The sequence below is a fragment of the Rhipicephalus sanguineus genome, chromosome 10 (assembly GCF_013339695.2).
Source record: "Rhipicephalus sanguineus isolate Rsan-2018 chromosome 10, BIME_Rsan_1.4, whole genome shotgun sequence".
In the NCBI taxonomy this organism is placed as follows: Eukaryota; Metazoa; Arthropoda; class Arachnida; order Ixodida; family Ixodidae; genus Rhipicephalus; species Rhipicephalus sanguineus.
The window spans coordinates 49,960,977-49,988,344 of record NC_051185.1 but is presented as its reverse complement, the minus strand read 5'-3'; the positions used below and the strand labels follow the sequence as shown (position 1 = coordinate 49,988,344).

The window sequence follows — 27,368 nt, the reverse complement described above, 5'->3', positions numbered from 1 at the left end:
CTATGATATATACAATGATCACATAAGCACACAAATATTACGTGCACTCACAAGTAATGCAGCCAGCTAATAGTATTCTAGTACAGGGCGCAAATTCTCCTTCCTTTTATGCCCATTGGCGTCACGAGAGCGTGTGTTAAAGACCTACCACCTTCCGGTCTAACGTTAGTCTATATCAATTCTTTGAAGACTTCTTCCGTTCGCATGATAACCGTCACCTTCACCGTCTTCTTAAGTTGATTTTCTCCCTTACCCAAATGCATGAGTACATTCTATACCACACAACAGGCCTGTAGCCAGGGGGGGGGGGCAGCCCCCCCCCCCCAAATCTTGATGAAGTAGGTGTTTTTACGAAAAATAAAGAATGAAAATAGGTGTTTTTCTCAAATAGTCAAGGTTTTCAGCAAGTGCCCCCCCCCCCCCCCCCCGGAAAAAAATTCCTGGCTACGGGCCTGCCACACAATAGCTCTCGAGGCACGTCCGACCTCCCAGCCCTTCTCTGTCAATAATTTCCTTTCTTTTTCTCCAGCAGCATCTATATTCTGCCGAAGGAAAAAAATAGAACCGATTTATTTGGTGTCATTCGATTATGACTCATCATTCTCGAAACTAGGCGATCTATCGCACTTATGACTCATATCGGGGCGCGGCTTGAGTCGTCGGTTTGTATTAACATAACTATTGAGAATGTGTTTTACACGTCTCAACTACAACGAAAGGTGTCTGACAAATATCGGCTTTCGTTTGTGTTTTGTTCATTGACGGTGACAGTGTGGAACCGAAGGCCCCGCTGTTTGAAAATCGTAGTTATAAACACAAACGCGTGCGTAGATGTGTAAATGAAGGAATTGCCGGTGCGACGAATGAAATGAGCGATGTAAAGTTTCAGTAGCCGTAAAGAAATCTTCGCACGGGTCTGAACGAAGCTAAAGCGCCGTTAGCTCGAGAGAGTATTGTCTTTTAGCAAGTTACGGAAATACGGTACGCAAATACGGTACAAGGCAGTACGGTAGCGTTCCTCCTTTCCCGCTGATTGTGCTTTGGCCGCTCAACGACAGGGAAAGGAGGAGTGGTGCCGTACTGCCTTACCGTATTTGCGTACCGTATTTCCGTAACTTGCTAAAAGACTCTAATAAAGCGCGCGTGAGGGACGCGAAAGTTCATACGGCAAAGCACTGACGCCAGTACTGACGCGATACGCGACGGCGTCGTCGCCTCTGTCGCAACCGCCACTTTCCAGAGAACGAAGACGCTATGCGTCATCGTAGTCGCCCTGATCACTGCCGGGTCCCACGTGAAAGCTAAAGTAGTTGACCCGACTCTTTCTTGTTTTCTTTTTGCTAAATGAGAATATAAGTTTAAGGAGAAAGCCTTAGATGCCTCATCAAAAGCGAAAATTGACGACCGGGGTCGCGCGGCGGCGTCGGCATGAGCACGAGTGATGCAAATAATCATCACGTGATGACGTCACCATAAACGTCATCGTGACGTCACATATGACCAAATATGTGACGTCATCATGACGTCACACACCATGACGTCAAATGGTGACGCCATCACGTGAGACCGTCGCTTGGTAAAAGGCGGGGCGATCACGGAGGCAGTGCGAAACCACGTTATGTGCAGAAAGCTTTCCTATAGGGGGGCGGTGGAGGTTCAATACATTGAAGGAGAAGAAAAAGAGCAAGATGGCTTTCGCCTTCTAGTCGTCTTGGGCGAATGCGTAAGGGAACCTGTGCGTTTTTTTAAATCTCAAGCCCGACAATTCCCAGGAGATCAACCTTCGAGCATGACGTCACCCGGCTTCCGGTATGGCGTCACCCAACCACGCTTGCCACTTACGCACACCCATAAGTTTGACGTCAGCGCGAATGTACACAAGACAGGCGTAAATAAAAGTCCTAACAGTGTTCCGACGACTGCACCCTGCGCCTCCAGAAGAGAAGGTAAGATGTCCTCATCATAGAGTTTCATGCTAGCACACTAGAGGGAAATCTGGCGCTAGTGTATATGGGAGCTGCAACGCATGGCGCTTCAGCCACCATGGGCATGATGGGTAGTATGCGGATTTTCCTAAGCTTCGTTCTTTCGGCTCCGTGTGGTCTGCAGGTGCTTCATCGCAAGACGAAGTTCAGCAAAACTTCAGATTAGCCCCGGAAATGCATCGTTGCTACGGCACGTTGCCGGAGCTAATCTCAGAGGTCACGCCTTAACCATACACCACGGGCACATGCCTCGTCAGGCTGAACAGAACGCCTATAAGAGCTTTCCGCGAGCAAGAAAGCACGTTCAGACGCTTGGCGAAATTTCACAACGCGGACGGCGGAGCCTCGCTTTATTTACCACGTACATATGCACCGTGACGTTAGAGCATTTCCGAGAAATTGCAGTTCAAAATGCGTCGTTCAGACGCTGCAGCTGCATCTCTTACAGCCTTCGCTATATATCTCGGATATATTTACAGCGCAGTAGTGACCTATAGATTCGCCCAACCGGACCAGAACAAACGTCAGCGACCTTGATTGCACGCCACCTGACGATCAAAACGTTGATGTGTCCCATGAGAATATCTGGGAATCGGCATGCTTCGACTCACCTCAATTGCGTGCAGTGTGGTTAAAGCTAGGCTAAACGGTAAAGAGAGTCGATCGCGAGTTCCAAAGTGGGGAGGAAGGTTCGCCTATTGTATGCTAAGAGCCCTTGACGACGATTCAGGACAGACAACTGCGCAGTGGAACATTTTCGCGCCTCCGCGAGCGTGTGCGCTTAATGCTCCGCGTTTGGACAATTTTTATCCGGTACAGTGGGAGGCTATGCGTGTCCTGTAAGCCAATCAGAACAGAGAGAGAGAGAATAAGAATAAAAGAAAAACAGGGAGGTTAACCAGGGCTGAGCCCGGTAGGCTACCCCATAGAGTTTCCTACAATACTTACTAGAGGGAACTCTTGCGTTAGTGTCTTTGGGAGCTCGAAGGCATGGCGCCTCAGCCAGCATGGGAATGATGGGTAGTACACGGATTTGTCTAAACTTCGTACTTTCGGCTCCGTTCGGCTCGGCGTCGCCTGCATCCGCTTTGTCGCAAGACGAAGTTCAGCAAACGGTCAGCAGTTCTACTTCACCACTTAACTATTTTAGGCTCCCCAGTTCAAATTTAGTCACGAAGTTCACAACGACCAATTCTTTTATCCCAAAGAAAAAAAAAACAGCAATAAACAATGCCACAAGTGCGTTCGAAGCCCGCAAGTATGAAGACTAGACAAATCCGTGTACTACCCATCATTCCCATGGTAGCTGAACGATCGCAGCGCCAGAGTCCCCTCTAGTTAATTTTAGGAAACTCTATGGGTGGGCTCACGTGACAAAACTTGTAAGTTGTAAGTCAGGTTGATGTGTCGTGATGGGATGACGGTGGCACCGGTAGAGCTGGTCTCGGTGGTAGAGCCATCCATGTAGACGTGAATTCTGTCAGCATAGAATGTGTGCAAACATTCCAGAGCTGCTTGCTTCAAGACCAAGGTGGAAAGGTATTTCTTCTTTCTTATTCCTGGTACGGAAAGGCGCGCTTCGGGGTGATGTAAGCACCACAAGGCTGATGGGGAAAGCGTCGAGGGTTTGAAGCCCGATGGTAGCCAATCACGGTGAGAGCTGACGATGTTGTATAACGACGCCTGTGGTCGTTGTTCTGGCAGTTACGGCAGATGGGCTCGGAACCATCCGTGAAATATCACACCCTATTAACCAGGCCCTGCATAAGGTGCTACATATAGCCAGGATAGTAGATGTTTTCGTCTAGTTTTCTAGCTATAGCCAGCAATGTATCCGGGACCATGATTATGACCGCAGTATGGGTTTCTCTGGTGCCCCTCTGAACGTTGTTAATAGTGCACCGGAAGAACGAAGACTTCATGAAGCAATCAGTGCAGAAAATGGGCGACCCCCCCCCCCTACTTTCTTTTCTCAGTCAATGAATTGAAGTCTTCTACAAGAATCTACTAGACTGCAACGGGACCCTCACAATACGCGTAGCCGGGTTTCGTTGCTGATTGACTGACGCAACCCTCCGACTTTGCCTCCCAGCACGGAGCTGCAGACGCAGTAAAGACGGTGCTTCATCGTGAGCAATGTGTACGCAGACGTCCGCAGTGAGTTTCAATAATTCGGCAGCTATAGCGAGTGACGTATTCATCTGATTATGCGGGTTTCGAAACGCCGTTCATGGTTTGACCAGCACTTTGATTGTTTTGTCAGACGCTTGCGCAGCGGTGTGTGCCACTGAACAAAGCTATGCATGTATAGGCTGTAGCAGGGCTATGAGGGTAACGGCTCTCAAAAAATACCGAGTTACTTTCTTTTTGCCTACAGCAAACGAATTACGTTTTTTTAAGGCTTCCAGGATCCTATTTTGTGACATACGTCGTATTAGTTGCATTTTGGACGCAGACACTGCTGAAGTCGCGAAGGGCAACAGACCTGCACATACAGCTGCAGCCTTACTTCAATATTGCTTCTACAAATAAGTGGAATTGCTCATCAGTCTGAGGAAATAATCGCCTACTGGTATCGCGTGTTTGCGCCCCTTCTTTCTTTTTGTTTCCAGTAACAGTCTACTCATTGACTTTTTTTTTAGACTGGAAGTTATCGCAACGAATCATAAAATGCAAAAAAGAAACACACACACAAAAAACCACACTAGCATAAAATAATAAAATTCCTGCCCAAACACTCCGTACAGACCATTAACAGGAAGCTGTGCGGCCCCGGTTTTTATCACTGGGCTAATTACGACGGTTAATTAATTTCTTTCTCAATTATCGGCTGCGTCTGTCCAGAAATCTTGACGTTCGGCGCCCGTGTGTTTCCTTCTTCATTTTTAGTGGACCAGTGGTGAGCAGTGGGTATTGCCCAATTTCTGCGGCACATGCGAGCTAGTAGTTTTTGCTTACATAGAACGGACGAATTTTGGTCTCGCCCAGCCAGTTTTGCTGTCGAAACACAGTTTATAGAATTTCTATCTCGCTTAAGGTTCACTAACTACGCTCTTAATCAAGCTCCAAACTCGCGTTTAAATATTCTGCTTGTTTATCCCTCTCCCACGGTAGGGTAGCAGACCACGTGAAATACGATTAACCTTTTCTTGTGTGTTTTTAGATGTGAAGCAGCTTATGGCGGAATTCAAACCGGTGGTGTGCGGCGTGACCACCCTTACTGCGCATGCGCATCCTCCTCCCCCTTCTCTCGTCTCCTGCGCTCCCCGCCTCTCGCGCGCCTGTCGACCGCGCTCCCCGCTCGCCCTGTGAGAATTAACGGCCAGGCTAGAGGGAAGACACGACGCGCGGAGCGTTCCCCTTCGCGTTCCACGACGCTTTGAATGGATGGATGCAGCTTACGGCGCGGGCATTCGCCCCAGCTCCTAAAAAAATTACACCATCTCCCGCTCAAGTGAACCACCTCCCCGCTGCTTCGCATCCACACATGGTTCCGTTTAGTGGGAGATGGTGTCATTTTTCTCCCTCTTTCTCTCTCTCTCTCGCTCTTTCTGTCCAGCTTCTACGAGGTAACTCAAGCCCTGCGCACGGTTTGAGCCGAGACTTCAATAGCCTGGCATCAGATGAGCGCTTTATTGAAAGCGCAACGCAGGCGCTGCTCGGCGCGATTGCACCGTTTGTGTTGCTGGGCCTGACGAAGCATTGTTTGCTTAGAGCAGCTCCGGTCGATCAATGTTTTCGCGCGTCATTGTTTGCGACGCGAGCATCAATGCAAACCGTATAGATGACGTCAGACTCGCTCTGCACAGTGAAGCGTTAAGTGGCTTGTTCTGCTGGCGGATTTTGCGCTGTTCTTTTTTTAAATAAATTATGCGTCGCATAAACACCACCATTTCCTCGGGTGTGTGTGCGTACACCGCACGAGTTAACTGCGCATGTCTTAACAAGCAGTGTTTAACGTAGGAATGAAATCCACTTTTTACCAACGGTTCCTATAGGCTGACTAATAAATAGCGTGGTCCTGCAACGTGATAACCCACCCCAAATAGCGCGCTAATTCTTTAATTCCCTGCATAGCAACTGGCGCATTATTACTTCATACTCCTGTTTCGCTGAGTTATTTTTTTTTCTGCACCACTCGTATATGGTGGGAATCATTGCGCATACAATCAGACGGTAGACATTCACCAAACCGCCACGGTGGTCTAGTGGTTATAGTGCTCGACTACTGACCCGAAGGTCGCGGGATCGAATCCCGGCCCCTGGTGGCCGCATTTCGATGGAGACGAAATGCCACAGGCCTGTGTACTTTGACTTAGGTGCACGTTAACGAACCCCAGGTGGTCGAAAATTCCGAAGCCCGTCACTAAGGCGTCTCTCATAATCATGGCGTGGCTTTGGGACATAAAACCCCAGCGATTACTAATATTATATTCGAAAAACTATTCAAAACGTATTTCACAATCGATGTGATTCGCTACTAGTACTATTCGATTCGGCCACAACGATGCCCATTCGTACACGCCTGACAACAAAGCAGATTGAAATATAAGACTAGAAAATAAAAAGGTTAACGAAACAACGAAAAAGATAACTGGGCCGCAGGCAAGCGGAACGAGCGACAAAGATGCTAGTTTGACGTCCTTGCTTAGCCAAACGTAATTGTTTTGCGCGTCGTTGATTGATCTGTTTACGTAGCCCGGCGGTTCCTTTGTTCTCGCGCTTCCCCGAAAACTCGAACACGACTGCGATGCCAGCGGGGCCTATTCGAGGTCGCCACACCGCGGGTGATCTTCATGGCTGCCGAGCGGCCGTCAATGCGGCGGCATTTGTTTGCTTGTTTGTCGCCGACGCTGTTTCTCAGCCTGATTGATCCTTGGCGCGAGATGCGAGCGGGGAAGGACGCGACATGCACTGTAAAGCTTTCCGATTCAATACCGGTGCTCAATCGAAGCTTGTAATGACGCTGGAGTGGCGATTATTGCGCAATAGTGAAGCCGTGCCCACCAAAAGATGGCGGCTGCGGCCGCCATCTTAGTAGAGCCGCCATCCTAGTAGGGGCAGGATAAATCATCGGCTCTTGGCGAAGGACAGCAAGCGTTTTCCTCGCACGCCAGACGAGTTTAATATGGCAACTTTTACGGCTCAGATACTGTTCCAAGTGTGTCATTGTGTTACTAGTTTTTCATTAGTAAGCTTCAAAGTCATGGCAAATTTTATTGGAGATCAATCGCCAATACTCCACTCGACAGGTTACTTTTGTCGGCAACAACGATCTTTTATTTTATAATTAACGTAGTACTCATACTAATAGATCAAAACCATTTGATCTCTAAGTAGGCACCACCAGAAAAGAACATGTTTCCGAGCTTTTTGGTGGGCAAGAGCTGCCTTCACTTTTGCTGGCAAGGCGTTGCGAGAGCTTCCACTCCAGAATTTTTTTAGAACTCCTTGGTTATGAGGAGTGGACTTCGGAGGCGGCGGCGGCGTAATACGCGGAAAACGCGGAGAGTGTACCAAAATGCGGCCCTCGAAGGTGCGCTGGCCACAAGCGTATTTGTGTGAGCCGTTTTCACAAAACTAATACTCTCTCGACCGCGGGCTTGTCGGCGTTCAGCCGTTTCTGATACGGCGATCTGATCTTTTATACAGGTGACTTGCGATTTCACGTTGCCCACATGTCACTGTGTCCTGGATATGAACGCATTATCGTCGTTGTTGCATGTAGCAAATGAAGCATTGCGCAGCAATGCTTGTGGAGGAAGGTCCAATTTCCGGCATGGAGGAAGGAAAAAGTTAGGAGGCAGCATTGCGCAATGAGGCAGAAATAAATAAATAAATAATAAATAAATAAATAAATAAATAAATAAATAAATAAATAAATAAATAAATAAACAAGGAAATAAAGAAAGAAAGAAAGAGAGTGGTAGGTCAGGCACGCACACGCCAAGCTTTACCCACCCACGTTTTACCGATAAGGGAAGAGCTCCTGATTTTTTATTGCAGTACTGAACGTGACTTGCGAAAATAGTTTATCAGCCGCTGTCTATATAGCTTAACGGCTAAGGCGTTGCGCTGCGAAGCCCAAGGGTTCGAATCCCCGTGCCATCCCTCCCCGTGTAGCTTCCAGCGCGCTCGTCGGGACGACAGAAGACAGAAAAGCGCTTAAAGTGCCCGACAAATCCCTGTAGGCGCGCTCCTACTTCACAGATTAGAATAATTTTCCCGGCGGTCGATTTGGTGGGGCAAGGAGCTCCGATGCTGTAGTCGATCGATGATTACTCGTAAAAGCGTTGCCCCGCTACGAAACCGATGTCACAGCGAGCAACCTATTGAACGAAAGCACGCATGCGCATGATATATGCCACTGCGCATGCGCAGCGCCGGGCTGACATCAACTCTCGCAGTGATCGATCGCACACACGCAGAGTGGCTTTGGAGTTAAGTGTATAGCGTTGCCTTCGCTACGAAGTCGAAGTCAGGACACCTTCAACGTGCGTAAGGGGGACATACTTTACTGCAAAAGACTGTCCATTGTTGTGGGACAAAAATAGAAAGGGTAGAAGACAGTTGTTGACGGTGTATTGTCAGAAACACCCATAGGAAAGAGTTCTATCTAGCGCAAACTGGATGCGTACGAGCGAACTTGCGTAACGTTTCCTGCATTTGCTAAATAGGAAACTTGGATGAGTTGGTTCGCACTTAAGAAAGATTAAACAACGCAAAATAGACGGAACGCACAGAAAGATGCACATATACAGCGCTGAACTCTCAACTCTTTTTATTGCTTCGAACGCAAGGTCTTTTTATGGCGCGCATCAGAACAACGGAGAGGTGAGTACATGAAATCTTGCGACGCAAATACCCCATTTTCCTGCATTTAGTTGCAATACACCGTCGATTGCGCCACTGCCTTACGTCCGCAACGGGAGCAGGTAGACAAATGCATTGTATACACAGCGCTGTTTTTCCGAAAGCGAACGCAGCTGCGCCGTATATGGCGTCGACAGATGCAAGCAAGCTTTCCTCTTATTTCAAACAATTGCGAAAGAATGTCCTACTGACCTAGCTCGGTTTTCAAGGGCATCCAATTCAGCGAATGAATTCGATGTCGCTCTCCGTGTACCGCGGTTTACAGACGGGCGATCCATCTGGTACCTGCTCTGTGACATCCCCGTTTTGTGCTGAGGATCTCCGTTTGTCAGCAACGCGAGGAACAATGCGATCGCGGCGGAATCCCCTTCGCAATATCGTTTGTTTCCGCGCCCTGACTCACCGTGTGTTGATTCATAATCTTGCAACATGTATCTGATGGCCTCCACCTGATGAATGACGGTGGCGCTCGCGCAACGGCACAGGTGTCGCTGCAACGGGCATTCAGGGACCCGTTGCAAAATTCCGCTTGACCGCCATTTTGTCCAACAAGATGTTCAATAAGATGTTGAACATTTTGTTGAACATTTCGTGAACAAATATTGAACGACATGTTGAACATTTTGTAGAGGCCGAAGCCAACTTAGAATTTATAGCTACTGTCCAATTACAGAGAGAGAGAGAGAGAGAGAGAAAGAGAGAGAGAAGGAGAACCCGAATGTAGCGTCATATCCGCGTTTCACATTACGCGATTAATCGCGTCACGTTTAACGGTGGCGAGCACGAGAGAGAAAATATAAAGGAAATACAAGGAGGTTAACCAGAGGAAGTCTGCGGTTTGCTACCCTGTACTTGGGAAGGGGAAAGGGGCTGTAAAGGAAGGAAAGAGAAGAAGAGAAGTCACAATACGCCTCTTTCATTTTCCTGCGCTGCCCTCTGCCGTATCGGTAGGGGCCGGGAGAACCGGTACTGCCAGAAGCATAGCCACCGAGATGAGGAGATGATTCGCGACTTTTCCGCTAGGGGAGGGCGCATGCGCCGGGGCGTAGTGAAAAGGGCGGTTTGTCGAAGAAACCCCAACACCGCCCTCGGAGCGGCTCGCCTTCTAGACGGGCTGTGTCAGTGCCCTAGAAATTTGTTTTCTCCGAAGGGTTGGGGGTGGCTGTCTAGCTGGCCTAGTGAGGCTGAGAGGACTGCTCTTTCAAAGTTAAAGCGGACGCACTCGCAGTGAAGTCACCCGCAGTGACGTCATGTGAGCCCTGCATCCGCAGAATTCACACGACGGACTATCAGCCATTTCAACAATAAATGAATAAGCGTGTACGACTTGCGAACGAAAGAGCGAAGCTAAGGCCGAAGACAACGTCGAGAAAGCGAGCTGACAAGACGTTCGCGGTGAGAGCAACTTCATTTGATATTCTGGGTACCCTGCACTGACCTTCTCTCTTATAGCTCTGTAAGCAGTGTATGTGTATTGTTTGTTTCTATTGAGACACACTGCTGAAATGACGTCCGCACTAATGCGTATCAGTGGACCGACATGACAAGTCAACGAGAGCAGTAAGAACGTTGACCTATTAGGAGGCGCTTCCACAGAGCAACAGATGTTCTGTGAATACAATCCCTGAAACGCCTTGGGTCAAAGAAATTTCACTTTGGCTGAAATAATAATCATTGTACTTGAGCGTTATACACGAGTGAAGCAATCTTGCCAAGGCATGGGCTGGTAATGGCGTAGCCTTCTTGGTATCAGTCTTCGAACGGAACATAAAAGTAGACGACGCAGTCAAGGGACGCGACCCCTCATAGGTTTCAGCGCCCCATTATCGCTTACGTCACGCCGCCCATTCTAGGTCATGCCTTTCTCTTGCGTTACTTCCGGCCAGCGGTAACGTCAGTGCTTTTTTTTTTTCGTTAGTTTCGGTACCAAGAACGTGCATTTTTGCGAACTTTTCGTGACGCCATGAGCTAAAATTTCAAACGCAACATTTTGCATACAGGATCCGCTGTGTTTCCGCCGCTATCTGAAACTGTGCTTTGTTTACGGTCTAAAATTTTGTCGCAGATGGCCCTTAAAAAGATCCTGCATACAGAACGCTTTTCTTCGTATTATTTTTCTTTTTAGAGACGATCGTCTTTCTTGGGATACTTCAAAGCAGAAATTTTGGTCAGTCTGTCTGTCTGTTACCCGATTCAGCCACCCGGTCAAAGTTTAAGGAACGCCCAGCCATATTGAACTGGTAGCGGCGTTCATACTTGTGAACATTGTCGATCAAAAAGCAAATATTACGCATATCCGAGGCGCAACATCAGTACGTATGTATTAGGTGGTGAGTTCCTTTACTAGAAAATACATAGATACGTAATTCTAAAGACGCTAGTGTCTCTTAGGCTGCGTTGAAAATGATAGTGTTTCTCAGGTTGCGCTGAAAATGCGACGCTATGAGCCAGATGCGGCGATTCAACATAGAGGAGGAGGACTCATGTGTTCGGCCGGGAGAAGACTATCGTCTTTCGACGACATTTGCAACGAAGCACGCAGATACGCGGCCAATTTTTTTTTCTCCCGCGGTGGCCTAATGGTGATGGTGTTCGATGTCTGACCAGAAAGTGGCGGGATCGAATCCCGGCCGTGGCAGCCGCATTTCGGAGGCGAAATGTTAGAGGCCGGTACTTCGATTTGTGTGCACGTTAAAGAAACCCAGATGGTCAAAATTTCCGGGGCCCGCCACTACTGTGTGCTTCATAATCATACCGTGGTATTGGGACGTAAAAATCCTACAATTATGACTATTATCTCGAAAATTTTCTGTCGCTTTCCCAATACCGCAGCCTGGGGTAGCCAATGGGACGCTTACCATGGCTATTCTGCGTGCCTTTGTTATCTCTGCCGATCCAAACAGAATCATCTGTTCGAACTGCTGGCATATGTACGAAATGACGTTTATTGTATGTGTGGAAACGTTTTTTGCACAAATGCACCGGTCCGAAGTTCACCAAGCTTGCATTTTCGCCTATGCTTGTTGTCGCGTCAAATTTCTGAAATTACGCTAATACGTCGTCACCTTACCTGCTTAAAAATCACCAGAATAAAAAAAATACATAGAATATGACTTTCACAATGAAGTTGTTACCAACCAAAAAATACGACTTTTACAATAGCGCGCGCACTTTGAATATTGACGTCGCGTACACATGCATAGCGCATGTGTTTCGAATGCAAATGTCTTCTATTTGTGACGCGTTTCCGTTGTCGACTTTCCGTTGCCTTTTTTAATACTTCGGCAAGCAGCTATTCGAAAACCTATGCACAACCTGAAAAATTTGTTTAAGCTATAGGCGCACTTTTGGCGAAACGCGGATTTTTAAAAGAAAAAGAAGAAGAAGAAGAGATTGATGTAATGTATTCCGCGGCCACGCCATTGATATGCCAACCACCATCACGCTCTGGAGAGGTTGAAGACACGTAGATTTTCGAGCAGGGGGCAGCGCGGATAATAATATCTGGGGTTTTACGTGCCAAAGCCATGATATCATTATGAGGCATGCCGTAGTGGAGGGGTTCGGAAATTTCGACCAGCTGGTGTTCTTCAACGTGCACTGACATCCCACAGATCATGGGCCTCTAACATTTCGCCTCCATTGAAATGCGACCACCTCGGCCGGGATCGAACCCGCGACCTTCGGGTGAGCAGCCGAGCAACGAAGCCACTGTACGACCACGGCGGAAGAGGGGCTTCACGCTACAGCCAGCTGTAGTGTGCAACCCCAAATGAAATGGAGGACTAATTTCAAAGAAAGGAATATAAAATCTTTACACTGAAGAGAAATTCGTCATATTCCCGGCATTGTATGATCCTGGGGCTAATGCACTTTAGAGATAGTCACCCCACGATATGAGCTGCTCGGTACGTAGATCACAAAGACAGACCCCACTATATGCCCATCAAAAGCACAGGGACTGATATTACCATGAATTGGACTTGCAGAAGTCCACAAGATGGCACTGCCAAATGGAAGCAGGATTACGCATACATTTCGCAGAAGAAAGCAGGATCACATGGAGCGTGTTAGCGTATGTCGATAACGGGAACGCAGTGAACAATGATGTGACAGCATCACATTTACCGCTTGTAGTCACTCGTGGGAGACGTGTCGACGTTCTTGTCACATGACTACGGCAGTCGACACGCGAAATTCAGCCCCCCCCCCCCCTCCCCCACTCCCTTTCAGAGCAAACCGACAACTTTCAGTGGCACAAATACTATCCTACGAATAATTTTTGATTTTTTTTTCTAATCACATATAGATGTCCGCGAGCGCGCATGCGACATGAGATAGCCAACACGTGACACTGAAGTCAGTGCTCCTCGCTTCGCGCAAGCTATTTTTATCGCAAGCGTGGCCTTAACTAATACTCGATAGGCCACGACAAACGTGCGCTAAGGCATATCAGTTTCCTATTAAGGAAACCGCGTCGAAAAGGAAACGTTTTTTACTCACAGCCAAACTGCAGAAATCCAGCGGCGCCTGGTGAGTCATCCGGGTGAACATGAAAGAAAGCAAACAGACGCCACAGTTAACGGCACTGCGTACAAACACTGCAGGCGCCAGTTTCAGTTTACAGGTTGGCTCAGACATTGAGGGATAGCAAACCGCGGAGCGTACGTGCTAAAGAACGCAATGAAAGAGAACAGGAACGGAACCAAATGCTCTGCATTGGAGTTGGCGTCTCCCAAGCTTTTGGGTAAAGTACTTAAACGCACTACTCACTTATCAAAGCGATAGACTTAGATGCTTCATCAAACACGAAAGTTGTAACGATGAACTGCTCAAAACCCCCCGGGTCGAGGAAGCGACATGGTTGCATGAGCCCGGGACAAATTGACCATCGGAATCCGCGGCGTCATCATGAGTCAAAAAAATAATCAGCATGTCTTAATAAAATATTTGTGATGCAAATGAGACAAGCAAGAAAACAAGAGAAGACAAGATAGGGCGCCACCCTGTCCTGGTGCCCTATCCTGTCTTCTCTTGTTTTTCTTGCCTTGTCTAATTTGCGCCACAGATATTTTATCAAGCTACGCACCGACTCGCCCAACGTCACACACTGCTAAAGCACCAGCAAGTGATGACGTCACCAGATGACGTCACTATGACGTCACATAAGGTCATCATGTGATTTCACATGATGGCGTCATCACATGACATGGTCGTTAGGTCAAAGGTGCGCCGATCCCGGCGGCCCTGCAATACCCAGTAAGGTTCAGAAAGCCTGCAATGCCTGCGATCCCGGAGGCAGCGCAAAAACACGTAATGGGCAGAAAGCTTTCGGGAGGAATCAATACAATCAACAGAGATGAAAAAAAAAAGAAGATAGCTTTCGCCTTCGAGCAGTCTTAGTAAAACGCATGCGGGATCGTGTGGATTTTGGGTGTCAGCAAGAAACCTACGAGCACTACACGTTCAGGCGTATACAACAGTCTTCGGTTGCACCGCACCGGAAAGCTCTCGGTGCGAGGTTTTTGTATGAGAGTGTGATTTGTCGCTTGCCAGGGAATGCGTTGAGCGCTCGTAGCTTTCCAACGAGGCAAGGCCTGGGATACTTGTCAGATTTGTGAGTGATACGCCTTTTGTTTGTTTGTCAATAAAACTGAGAGCAGTGGTGCCCTGCGGGCAGCGGCTATGTGACAGTCATGGCATAAATGCGCCAGGAAGCTATAAACATGTCGCGCATATCTTCTTTCGAAGTAATGATTCTGACATGCTAAGGTTTTCTTTGCATGGGTCTCTTCCACGGTTTGCTATATGCGACACTTTGATTATGCAGTCTTTTCACTTTATTTTTAGCAAGTGTTCTCCCTGCCTTCGGTTAAATCTTTTCATTGTATTACACCGAAAAAATTAATTGGCCGCGTATCTGCGTGGTCCGCTGCAAATGTCGTCGAAAGGCGATATTCTTGTGCCGGCCGTACTACATGAGTCCTGGTCTCATTCGCGGCCACCCGTGATGCTGTTCCCAGGGCCACTGCCAGGTGGCAGCACCATATCGCGCTTTTTCGTGCATAGCATCGGATTTTCAGCGCAGCCTAAGAAACACTAGGGTCTTTAGAATTACGTATCTCTGTATTTTCTAGTAAAGAAACATACCACCTAATACTTACGTATTGATGTTGCGCCTCAGATATGCGTAATATTTGCTTTTTGATCGACAATGTTCACAAGTATGAACGCAGCTACCAGTTCAATATGGCTGGGTGTTCAGCAAGTGCTTAAACTTTGGCCGGGTGGCTGAATCGTGTGACAGAAAGACAGACAAACCGAAATTTCTGCGTTCAAGTATCCCAAGAAAGACTATCGTCTTTAAAAAAAAGACAGTTGACGGCTCTTTCATAGGAATAGGTCACAAAACTTCATAGGGTCCGTTATGCATTCACCTAAGACGACTCGAAGGCGAAAGTCGTCTTCTTCTTTTACTTCTCAGCCGATGTATCGATCCTCTCCCGCCCCCCTCAGAAAGCTTTCTGCGCTTAACGTGGTTCAATAAAGTTGTCTCCACAATAAAGTTGTTTCCATCCATTAACGTGGTTTCGCATTGCCTCTAGGATCAGATGCATTGCAAACTTTGTGCACCTCACATGGTTTTTCGCTGCCTCCGTGATCTGCCCACCTTTGACCAAGCGACGATGTCATGTGATGTCACGATGTCGTCACAAATTTTGGCTACCTCTGAAGCCAGGATTCCGTCACAGGGTGACGTCATCACGTGACGACGATTTTTTGCATGACTTGCGTTGACGCCGCCGACGGCCAATTTTTGCGTTTGTTGAGACATCCAAGGCTTTCGCCTTAAAGGGCCCCTGACAGCCGATTTTTTGTTTGTGACATTTATGTTGTAATAAGTAGGTCTAAGTCTTGCAATCACGGAATGACACCGTAAATCCTCCAACGTGATGTCTAAATAATCCTAGCAGCGTTAATTGTGGTCATTTTTAGTGTAGGTTCAAAACGCGCGCCGAAAGAGGATAAGAAACTAGCGGCGCGCAGCGGCGGTCGCGCCTCGGGGCACGCGTGATGACGTGCGCTCAGTATTGGGTGACGTCAGCCACGCACTTGTTGAACTGCCAGTTGGAGAACCCACACACGGAGAGTTCACGCTGCCTGCCGACACGTACCGAAGAAGGAGAAGGTGGGAGGAGCAAAGAGCAAACATGTTTCGCAATATACCGTGCACCACGCATATTTCTGTCTGTGACGTCGACAACACTTGCTTTACCTCTGCAACGTCACAAGGGGCCTACGTCTACGTCATACTAGTGGTTATGTTGATAGGAGTTCAAAATTCAGATGAGCACTCAGGCTTACTTTAAAACCAAATTAAAATATCTTAAAGGCAACGCTCGTCACTCGTAATCGGTCAGAAGTGCCCCCGCATGCAGGACTATCAAACAACACAAGCATCTCGAGTTTCCAAATTCGGTGTCAGGGGTCCTTTAATATGAAAGTGAAATGTGCTTTCACAATATTAGCTGCTGCTCTATGTGACGTTCCCAAATACAAATGCGTAATTTCGCAAGCTGTGCAATATAATAGAGTTGTCTGTGATTTTTTTTATTATTTTATAACGCACAACTGAAATGCTTGAAGAAACTCGTTTTTGCTAAACGCGAATGTGTAACGTCTTAAAGGGCCACTCAACAGGTTAGACAATTTTGAACTAAAGAGCGCAATGCATACACTGGGCGTTCACGATCACGTCTGTCAAAATTTGCAACGCTACGTGCCGCGGAAATGGGTCAAATTTCAAGGTGAACGCTGCTTGCCCTTCCTCTCGCGGGCGCGCGCTTTTGAGAATGAGGGGATGACGTACATGAGAAAATGGCCCTACGTAGATGGTAGTGCTGTGGCGTCGCTCCTCTACGTAGACGACTGTGCTCTGACATCGCCAACAGTAGCACGTGACACTACGATAATTATTTGACACGACATGTGTAGTTTGTGTAATTTGTTGCTTGAATAGATTAATAAAACTTCAGCGAAATAATGAGACACACAAAGGGAATGTGTGCGTCTTTTTCATTTTTTTTTTCGTGAATTGCAGCGAGATGCGGGGCTAATGTGCCTCCCTTTCCCATGCATTCGTGTCCCCGCGGGTAGCGCATCGAGCAGACGCCAGCCCTGGAAACGAAAGTAATGTTCTGGCTCGTTCGAGCACTCATTACGCTCATTTATTCTACCGCGTCCAAGTAAACGTTAATGCGGCACTGGCTCGTGATACGCCACTCTCGTGCCCGTACAAATGTCTCAGCTTTCATGCCCGTCCCGCAGAAACAGGCAGTACACCACAGAGAACGCCGACAAAACGCCCACGGCCGCTGCATAAAAACAAAGGTAGCGGCCGTGCAACGCCGCTCGCGTGCTCGGGCTGGCTCGGGCACGTGACCATGCATGCGCATGACGTGTTCATGCGTATGTGTCAAGTGAAGAGGGCAGGGAAGGGATTTGGCTTGCTAAGACTACACGGGGTGAGTGGCAAGGGTTTGAATCTCGCCTCCTCGCATCATTGTTTCGCGCCGCTACAAATTATTGTTTTAGGGGCGAAGCTCCTTAAGGCGGCACCCGTTCGTCCCTCGTAGTCGTAGTAGTAGTCGTAGTGCGTAACCATTCTTACGCTTTGACCTCCAAGGTGGTGCCGGTGGGAGATTTTTCCTGTGCGTTGTTGAACAATAAAAAATTCGCAGCGTGCGCGTTAGCTAAAAGCCGAATTCTTCTGTCTCTCATTCCCCATTAGCAGCCATTGGCATGTTCCAGTAGGAAACGTTAGTAGAAGTAGAAGTGTAAGTGCTAGCTAAAAGCCGACTTCTTCTGTCTCTCATTCCCATTAGCAGCCATTGTTTACCTCTAAGGTAGTGCCTGGTGAGATTTCTCCTGTGCGTCATTAAACAATAAAAATTTTGTTCAAAACGCCGTTGATTGATGAAATAAACCAAAGAAAGACGCTAGATGTTTTGTAAAAGCAAAACGAAAGAACGCCAGATGTTTCTAAAGCAAAATTAAAAGACGCCAGCAGCTTAACGAAAGACGCCAGATGTTTTCTAAAGCAATGGTTTTCTAAACAATGAAAATTCACAGCGTACATGTAAAATTAAAGTGAGCTGCAAGTCGTCATAACTCATCGAACCTTTAGTATAAACGCGCCCGATCTCACGTCGGTGATGATGTACTGGGCAGAATTCACGGAAGATTCACGGTTTACCGATGAACCTCCGCAGCTTCGCCCACTCATCATCATTCACTCCGTGGATATGCTGTGATTTTTTTCTCAGCTCGTAATGAACCGATTTGAAAAATTCTTGCGGCATGCTGCTCTTCATTCGGCACACAACAACTTCTAGCGTCTAAAATTTGCTATGTGGCCTGGTGAGGGGTCCTTTAAAAGTCAGGGTCCTGGCATCCTAAAGCATTTTTAGCGCGCAGTTTGCCGCACATTATAAGTAAATATTAAACTTATTTCCTTTCCGCCTGGAACACTACAAAGTGCCAGATAAAAGTCATATGCGGCCACCAGAACGCTCCTTAAATACCTTAAATACCACTTGAACTGAATAACAATTGACCCAATATGTTAAAGAAATTAACCAAAACGGCTATCACATTTATCAAGGCTGGTTGGAGTGAGACCTGGAAGCTGTCGTGCCTGGTAAACTTGCTTTCAGTAAGGAAATGCTTGTTTGGGCATGATCGTGTTGACATATCCCATAGTAGAGTATACGTACTGCTGTTAATCGTGAACTATTTTTGTACCTAAACACATATATATATTGCCTTTCTAGTGCTTTTTGTAGGGGCACTTGCGGCGGTTGGCCTCGGTGGTCGAATTTTTTCGTGGATTGCAAGTTACCTGGCTGCAAGGTCATTCTTTGTGTTAACAGACGATGGCCCAACTACACGACGCTATACCTCCAGGGGCGTTCCTCAAGGCGGAGTTCTCAGCCCGACGCTATTCAACCTCGCACTTATTGGGCTTGCTGACTACTTGCCAACTACCATCAAGGTTTCAATATACGCAGACGACATCTGTGTCTGGACTTCGGCAGTCACACGTCCTCAGATACGTGCGCGGCTTCAAAGAGCAGCAACTTTGACAGCTAGCTACTTGTGTAAACAAGGTCTCAGCATATCACCAGAAAAATGCGCACTGGTGGCATTCACTCGGAAACTAATGAAACCTTATGTCATCTCAATCAACGGGCGGCCCATTCCTTATGCCAGAACTCACAGGTTTCTTGGCGTAATCATCGACAGGGACCTATGTTGGAGCCCGCACGTGGCCTACCTGAAGGAGCGCCTGACAGCAATTTCCCAGTTATTCAAGTTCTTGGCAGGAAAGACTTGGGGGATGTCAGTAGACGCAATGCTGGAACTCTACAGAGCGCTCTTTCTCGGTTTTCTTAGATATAGCCTGCCCGTGCTGAGTAATACTTGTAAGACCAATATTCGTGTTCTGCAGGCAGTACAAGCTCAAGCACTCAGAGCGTGCCTTGGTTTGCCCAGATGTACGTCAATAGAGGCAACTATTGCGATTGCTCGTGACCATCCAATGCAAACTCACATTACGGTGGAAGTCCTGAGAACGCACATCAGACATTTTTCACGTGCTCCCTGTCATCACCTTGCAACACTGCCTTCAGAGAGGCGCCACGCATCATTTTCTAAAACTATCGTCAAGTACAACGACAAACTTCCCTCGGGCTTCACCACTGCATGTAAACCACCGATGCCCCCTTGGTGTTTTATTCGACCCACAGTTCAACTCAGTGTACCAGGGATCCGGAAAAAATCTGAGCTGTCGTCACCTGTGTTGAAACAACTGTCTCTGCTTCTTTTGTACGAGAAGTATGCGGACAGTGTACATATATATACAGATGGTTCCACAAACATCCAGTGTTCGTCCGGTGCGGTGGTTGTCCCAGCAAGAGCTATTACCATCAGCTTTAGGACCGACCACTCCACGACGTCGACAGCTGCGGAACTAGCTGCTCTGCGCGCTGCACTTTGTTTGGTTAATCTGGAACCACCTCAACATTGGTCTATCTTCAGCGACTCAAAGGCAGCCCTACAATCTGTGCTATCTGCTCTGCGTCGCGGGCCATATGAACAGCTCGTCTTTGAAATTCGAGGTCTTCTCCACACTTCATATGAGAAAGGGCACCACGTGACGTTTCAATGGCTGCCAAGTCACTGCGGCGTCATAGGGAACGAACAGGCCGATAATGCCGCTCGGACAGCTCATGAAAGCACACAGGAAGATACCATCCCACTTTCAAGGTCTGACGCTGCCAGCAGTCTTCGAAGCCTTGCACAGGAGATCACGCTCGCTCTATGGTGCCCACCAAGCAGCCAAACCAACCGGACTAATCGTCAACGCCACCTGTCCTCTTTGATGCATATCTGTATGCCAACTGGACTCCGCCGAAGAGAGGCCACACTGCTTTATCGCTTGTGGCTAGGGGTGGCATTTACGAAATCCTATTCCTTTCGAATTGGAATGGCCGACAATGCTCTCTGCGATGCCTGTCGTTGCGAGGAGACGCTACACCACGTCCTGTGCGACTGTCCGGTATATAATGCTCAGAGACAGTCATTGGCGTCCGTTCTAGCGCGCCTTGATAGTAGACCAATGTCTGTTCAAACAATACTTGCATGTTGTCAACAGAAGACATCACAACTGAAGCCGACGAAGGCACTGCTGAGGTTTTTGGGAGCGACGAACTTGGCCAAGCGCCTGTGACAGAAATGTCGCGTACCGCGCAGAAGTGACCAACTACCACGCAAGAGTGACCGACTGTTTCTATGTGTGCTATGCTACCACGCAAGAGTGACCGACTGATTCTATGTGTGCTGTGTCATGTGCTATCTTTCTATCTTTCTCTCTCTCTCTTTCCTCTCCATCTTTAAATCTCCCCCACCCTGTCCTCATGTGTAGGGTAGTAAACCGGTTGTCCTATACTGGTTAACCTCCCTGCCTTTCCTTCTCTACTATTTCTTCTCTCTCTCTCTCTCTCTCTTGTAGGGGCATTTGCATACAGCTATCCGATGTTAGCATAGTACTGTATGTAGTTTACCTTTCATTCTCAACCGCAAATTAATGGCGTCACTTCCGTGACGGATAAGATGTCAGTGAGTTTTGGGTGGAGCCCTGTATAAAACACTTTCGCGTTTAAGAGAAATGCTTCTGACAGCTCTTTTTTTAGGCATGTAGCACATTTGACATTTCTTCGCACGCATTCCTCCTGGCCTACGTGGGACCTTTTTGCCAGTATAATATTACAGCAAGGCTGTTATGGTCGAGTTTTGCAGTGTGTCGTAGATTGAAAATAACCATCATCATGAACTGGTGCGCGATCAATCACCGCCGAAGCATTCTGTACAGATGGTTAACAAAAAAGCCGAAACGTGCCCACCAGCACGGCTGTGACCCAAGCCTTGCGCGACTCAGTGCAAGCCGCGCTATTTCTTTTCTTTTATTTTGTGATCGTATAAGCAGCCATTGCCGTAATCTGCTCATCTGAATAGCACCAGAAAGAGCAACCGTTACTCCCTTGAGCAGCAATGGAAAATGGCAGCAACTAGTCATTTGAAAGAACAACCACGACCCGCCACGGTGGCCTAGTGATTATGGTGCTCGACCGCTGTACCGAAGGTCGCGTGATCGAAACCTGACCGCGGCGGTCGCATTTTCGATGCAGGCGACTGCCGCGGCCAGGTTTCGGGAGCTCTCCACTAAGCCGTCCCTCATAATCATATGGTGGTTTTCGGACGTTAAACCCCAACAGTTATTACTATTATTGAGAGAGTAACCCCCCCCCCCCCCCCCAGTGAGTAAGAGATCACCTCGTTGCAGTTACCGTCCAAGAGTACAAATAGCCGCGTAGAGTTAGTTACTCTTAAAAAAGTATAACCTTCACACTTCATTTCCTACTTTTATTATGGCAGCCTGCGGTTGTCGGCTAGAAATGCAGTAGCGTTTGCTATTGCCACAGTTAGTCTTCCGCGAGATGCTTAAACGCTCGCCCGAACTTATGCTTGTTAAAGTGGCTTGTTAAATGCGAAATCCAAACAAGGATTCTGAACAAGGTGCACGTGTCAGCCCCGCATGCGCTCGTGCGCATGCAGGGATGACACGTGCACTGCGGCTGGCTTCGCTTCTCCTAACGGGGCTCTCGGAGTTTCGCTTGGTTCGCGACGCTAGCAATGCACAGAGTGGTGTGCGTAGCACTAGAGCGCTGGCAGTTTCCGCGGAAATATGTAACGAATGTTATATTGCTACAACTGCGGATAGCCATAACTTCAAACACAGTTGGAGTTGCCGCAACATGAAGCTGCGCCTACAGAATTCGCATTAGGGAGTATCGTAATCGTCCGCGAATTTGTTTAAGTCTTTGTTAAACGGGAGCCATTCTCAATTGATTTTCGTGCTTGGATACTTAACTAGCTGAAGCCCAGGAGAACGACATTGACAGCTGCTACCTTCGTGCTTTTGCATTTCTGCTGAAAGCTTGCATGCTACACGAGCGAGCCTCTGACCTTTTATTTGCTTTGTTAATTTTTTTTTATCTATTGCTCTTTTCATTTTACACGCATTGTTGAATTACACTCTGTATATCTCGCCTCTATTTCATGGAAACTTCGTGCCTGCAGTACTTGAACACTGCCACGAATAAAGAAACAAGTCTATTGCATGTTGTTTTGCAATGCACGAATGCATGTGACTGACATTCTGCTGACGCAAACGGCGCCGATACGAGACACCCGTTACTAAAGTCCTCTGTGACCACGAAATCGCCTGAGAACAGATAATGTGAAAGCACATGTGAAAGCATGTTCACTCTCCCCTTCTCTCGCCCCTTCCCAAGCCCACGCAGTGTGTTTAAACATAATGTGTTTATCTATGTGCACTGAACTACATACATCGAAGCTACAATGGACCGTGGAGTGGCGACCACACTCAAGGAAAAGGATATCACAGATGCACTCTCTTTTATTCAAACATAAAAAGAAAGCAAAGTTGAATCAAAGACAACCACGAATTAAGGAAATCAGAAAGTGTAAATCCACTTTAACGTGTTCAAGCTGGGCTGGTTTATAAAATTCATTCGTACCGTAAACCTATACGAACTAATCCGCATTTTGTGTCTTTGTCTTGTGCATATGCTTGGTTTCTCTCCTCTGATATGAATTTCGACGGCAGCCTGGTGAGTCAGAATGTTTGTGCATTTACGATAGGTAGCGAACAAAAATATAATGGCACAGCCAGTTACCACCCTCCGTAGATTCGTGCGGCCCACTGTATACAGTAAGACACAGAAAATAGCCAGGGAGCGAGGCAAGTACATCATGTACAATATTCATGGCTGTAGCCGGGAATTGTGTAGCGTAAGGTGAACCTTTAACTTAACTACCATCTGGGATTTTTAGCGTGACACATTAAAGGTTTTCGGTACACTGTACTGTACTAAGACATCACGAAGAAACGCAAGTGCTCATTCAATGACGAGTGAACACCACCGGTCCCGTGTAACCAGAGAACACCTGTGAATATGACGCGCTATTTCTGTAAATTTTACTTCACAGAAGTATGGCTAACGATAACCAAGACAAAGTTCATTCTTAACATCACCGTGTGTACACATATATGTGAGTGTTGAATATGTTGTTTTGACTGTTATGTTATGTCTACACTGTTACACTAAGTTGCATATTGTATGTACTGCGGGTTATTGGGATTAGAAATTTGGACCCTATGTACTTTATGTTTATGGACCCTATGTACTACAAGAGCTAAGTAGTAGCCAGCGCCTTATTTGTGCGCCAGCATCTCCTTGCATCATGTCAATTAAAAAAAATATGGCGAACTATGATCGCCTGTATGCAGCACGTCCCGCAAGCGAATTTTTTGTGCTACGGAGCATCATAGGTCACCTGTACGCCTGCATCACAGCTATTTCGCCACTCACTCACTCACTCACTCACTCACTCACTCACTCACTCACTCACTCACTCACTCACTCACTCACTCACTCACTCACTCACTCACTCACTCACTCACTCACTCACTCACTCACTCACTCACTCACTCACTCACTCACTCACTCACTCACTCACTCACTCACTCACTCAATCAATCAATCAATCAATCAATCAATCAATCAATCAATCAATCAATCAATCAATCAATCAATCAATCAATCCAGCAATGAAGCAGTGAAAGAAAGTGTTGGTCAACGAAAAATTAACCAATCAACCAATGAACGAATCGATGATCGAACGATTCGTTCGCTCTTCTCCGCACGTGCCCAACAGCAGCAGATACAATATGTACGAAAGAGGTACGAAGACGCAATTGCAAAACGTTCCGGGTTGTCGTGTGACTTGCCCACTTGCAGTCCCCCCCCCCCTCCTCAAGTGCCACGGAACAAAGGAAGCCATCCCTTTTCCTAGAAAAAGTTGAGGAGGGGGAAATCGGCGCAGCGTCCTTCGCCACGGTCAAGTTCGAGGTGACGGTCACGGCGCGAGCGACAAATATCATTCGCCGATAGGAATGAGTGGTTACAGTATTGCGATTGCGGCATTCGGCATGTCCTGCATGCACGCGCCGCATGTGCCCCTTATTGGCTGCCAACATCTGTAAGAAGAACGCGCAACACTGAAGCGAAGTGGCGATATGGTGATCCGATCGGTTATTCGTTTTATTCTCGTCCCGAGTGCCGGTACACTTTGCCCCCCTAGTCGCGCTGATAAGCTCGTGAGACCGAGTGCCGTGCGAACAAGAAAAAATATAAAGTAAGATAAACACGGCTAAACAAAGAGGTGCACCCTTAGATAGAGAGCAAACATCCCGTCCTCCTGTGTCAGCGGCATTTTAGGTGGCGTGATAAGCAATGCAGTACGCAAACGACATTGTAATACAGCCGAAAGATAAGAAGAGACGTCCCGTGTAGCCGGGTCGCAGATATGTTTCACGGCATGGTTGCATGCACCGAGCGCGCAAAACGCAGTGCGGCCTTCGATAAGAGGCGATAAAGAAAGACACGGCACCGCTAACGTTTTGCGATTCCTGTGTGACGTGTGAGACTAAATGCAGCCGCGAGACGAAAGAGAAATGAATTCGTCTATTGTACGCGCCGAGTTTTGCGTAGCAATAATAATAATAATTGTTGGTGTTTAACGTCCCGAAATTACAAAATGATCATGAGGGACGCCGTAGTGGAGGGCTCCGTAAATTTTTACCACCTGGGGTTCTTTAACGTGCACCTAAAATCAGAGTACACCGAGTTTAGAGTCTCAAGCACAATTTCGTGGCTCCAGCGTGGGCACGCAACGTACCGGCTATGTAAAGACATATCCAACGAGGCTAGAACCTTCGAAGCGGTCTAGAATACAATTCAACTGCAATGTAGCGGTAAATGCGAAATGGATGCATTAGAATTCCTTCTCACCTAGCTCACTTTGCAGGTTCTTTACGGTAGTGGCCGGCACCTTTATTTAATTGAAATACCTCTGGAAAACATAAAACTGCGCCTACAGGACACAAGAAGATAGATGTGGAGCGCAGACGCAGACGCAGACGCAGAAATCAGTTGTCAGTCTGCGCAGACCAGCGCAGACTAACAACTGATTTATTTGGATGACGCCTCTTTCCCACAACAGCAAAGCGCATGCGCACAATCAAACATAACCGGACATCGCGTATGACAACTTAACAAACAAGAAATTCAACTTCTTTATGTAGGCGCAGTGTTATATGTGTATGTAGGCGCAGTTTTATGTTTTCCATGTCTTACCAACTAGCCCCCCACGTACGCTTCTTGAAATAACTTTGTTATCCTAGTGGTGATTAAATGTGCCTCAGGCGTTTTTTCATTAATTTTACACACACACACACACACACACACACACACACACACACACACACACACACACACACACACACACACACACACGCACGCACGCACGCACGCACGCACCCCCCCCCCCCCCACACACACACGTGTTGTGTATTTCGTACTTTATTTCCTTTGAATTACTTTCACTTTCACCTACCTATTAATACTATCCTTAATTATCACCATTTACCTCGGTAGAGCTCTTCTTTACGTCACCTTTCACCTTCGGACAGTCTTCGCTGTGACCACTACGATATGACTACCACCCCTTTGGAAATTTCGTAATTCTAACGCAAGACAACACGAAGAAAGAAACCTTGGGAACAATGTTACTTTACCATTTCGCACTTATTGTGATCAGAAGTACGTGACGCAACGCGACCACTGACAGGTTTCAGAGCAACAAGAAAACATACGAGCATTGTCGTCAAGACCGACGCAGGTAATGTTACACTTTCCAAGGACACGTTCGTATGCGTTGTCGACCAGTGGATGTGACATCCCGTGGACATTGCCCAATTGTTAAGTGAATACAAGATAATTATAAAGAGAAACAGTACGGCGTTCAACATACTAAGCCTTCAGAAAACAATGCTAGTTCCTTCTCTTACAACAGCGATGTTAAGCTTTTCGTTGCGCCGCGTGGCGCGAACAAAAAACTGTGCCTCGCTAGACGTCACCTCGCATTGCCGAAATATGCTTAGTGAAGCCATTTAAAATAATGTATGCTAAACTCAAGCTAATCAAGCCAAGTCATGCTGAGAACAATCTAAGTAAGATCATGTTAATTAAGACCTTGCTAATTCAGGCATTGCTAATTAATACCGTGTTAATTAATGTCTTGCTAATTAAGCTAGGTCGGCCACAAGCTCTGCGGTTAGTCCAGCCTTGCACGACTAGTGCAAGCTGCCCTTCTCGTTGTATTAACGCGCAATAAGCATATTTTACCGCACCCACGCTGTGATATAACGTTAGACAAAGGTACGATAGAAACAACGTCACCAAGCGGCATAGCGTATCCAGATCAGACACCTCGACTCCCTCGAAGCCTTTCTTGCTTTCAGCGCGTGAAACCGTAATTATTAACTGACATAGCTTTACGTGCTAAAACCACGCTACGATTCTGAGGCATGCCTTAGTGGGGGACTCCGAATTCATTTTGATCGCCTGGGCTCCTTTAACGTGCACTTAAATCTAAAAACGCGGGCTCTTGCATTTCGCACGCGTCTAAACGCAGCCGCCGTGGCGGGTAGCCGAACCGCCTCCTCAAGCTCAGCAGCGCAACACCCTACCTCCTAGGCTACCGCGGCAGGTAGATGAACACATAAGAATGTATATACACAGAGGTATGTGCAGTTGCGTAATGAAGTGTGTGGTTGTTTTTAGGAAAGAAAAGGCGACGTGCAGCGCCACAGGGAAGGGAGTTTGGGACCAAAATAATGCAATAAACCGTGCTAATTATCAGCTTTTCGTTCCGAAAGCAAACATCGTGCTGCGCTAATCCCGAGAGCTGCTCGCCCGACCGAAATAGTACTTTGTTGCCTGGAGCAAAGCCGCGTCGACA

At 47.4% G+C, this 27,368-nt stretch overlaps 1 protein-coding gene across 1 annotated transcript in view; it reads right to left on the bottom strand.

The window, feature by feature from the left end:
• LOC119371838 (forkhead box protein P2) overlaps positions 1-27,368 on the bottom strand; it is a 476,643-nt gene that overhangs the window by 181,727 nt on the left and 267,548 nt on the right. The window contains exon 3 of the mRNA XM_037642296.2: positions 13,362-13,388. The gene's annotated coding sequence lies outside the window, so the exon portion shown is untranslated. The remainder of the gene's footprint in view (positions 1-13,361; positions 13,389-27,368) is intronic.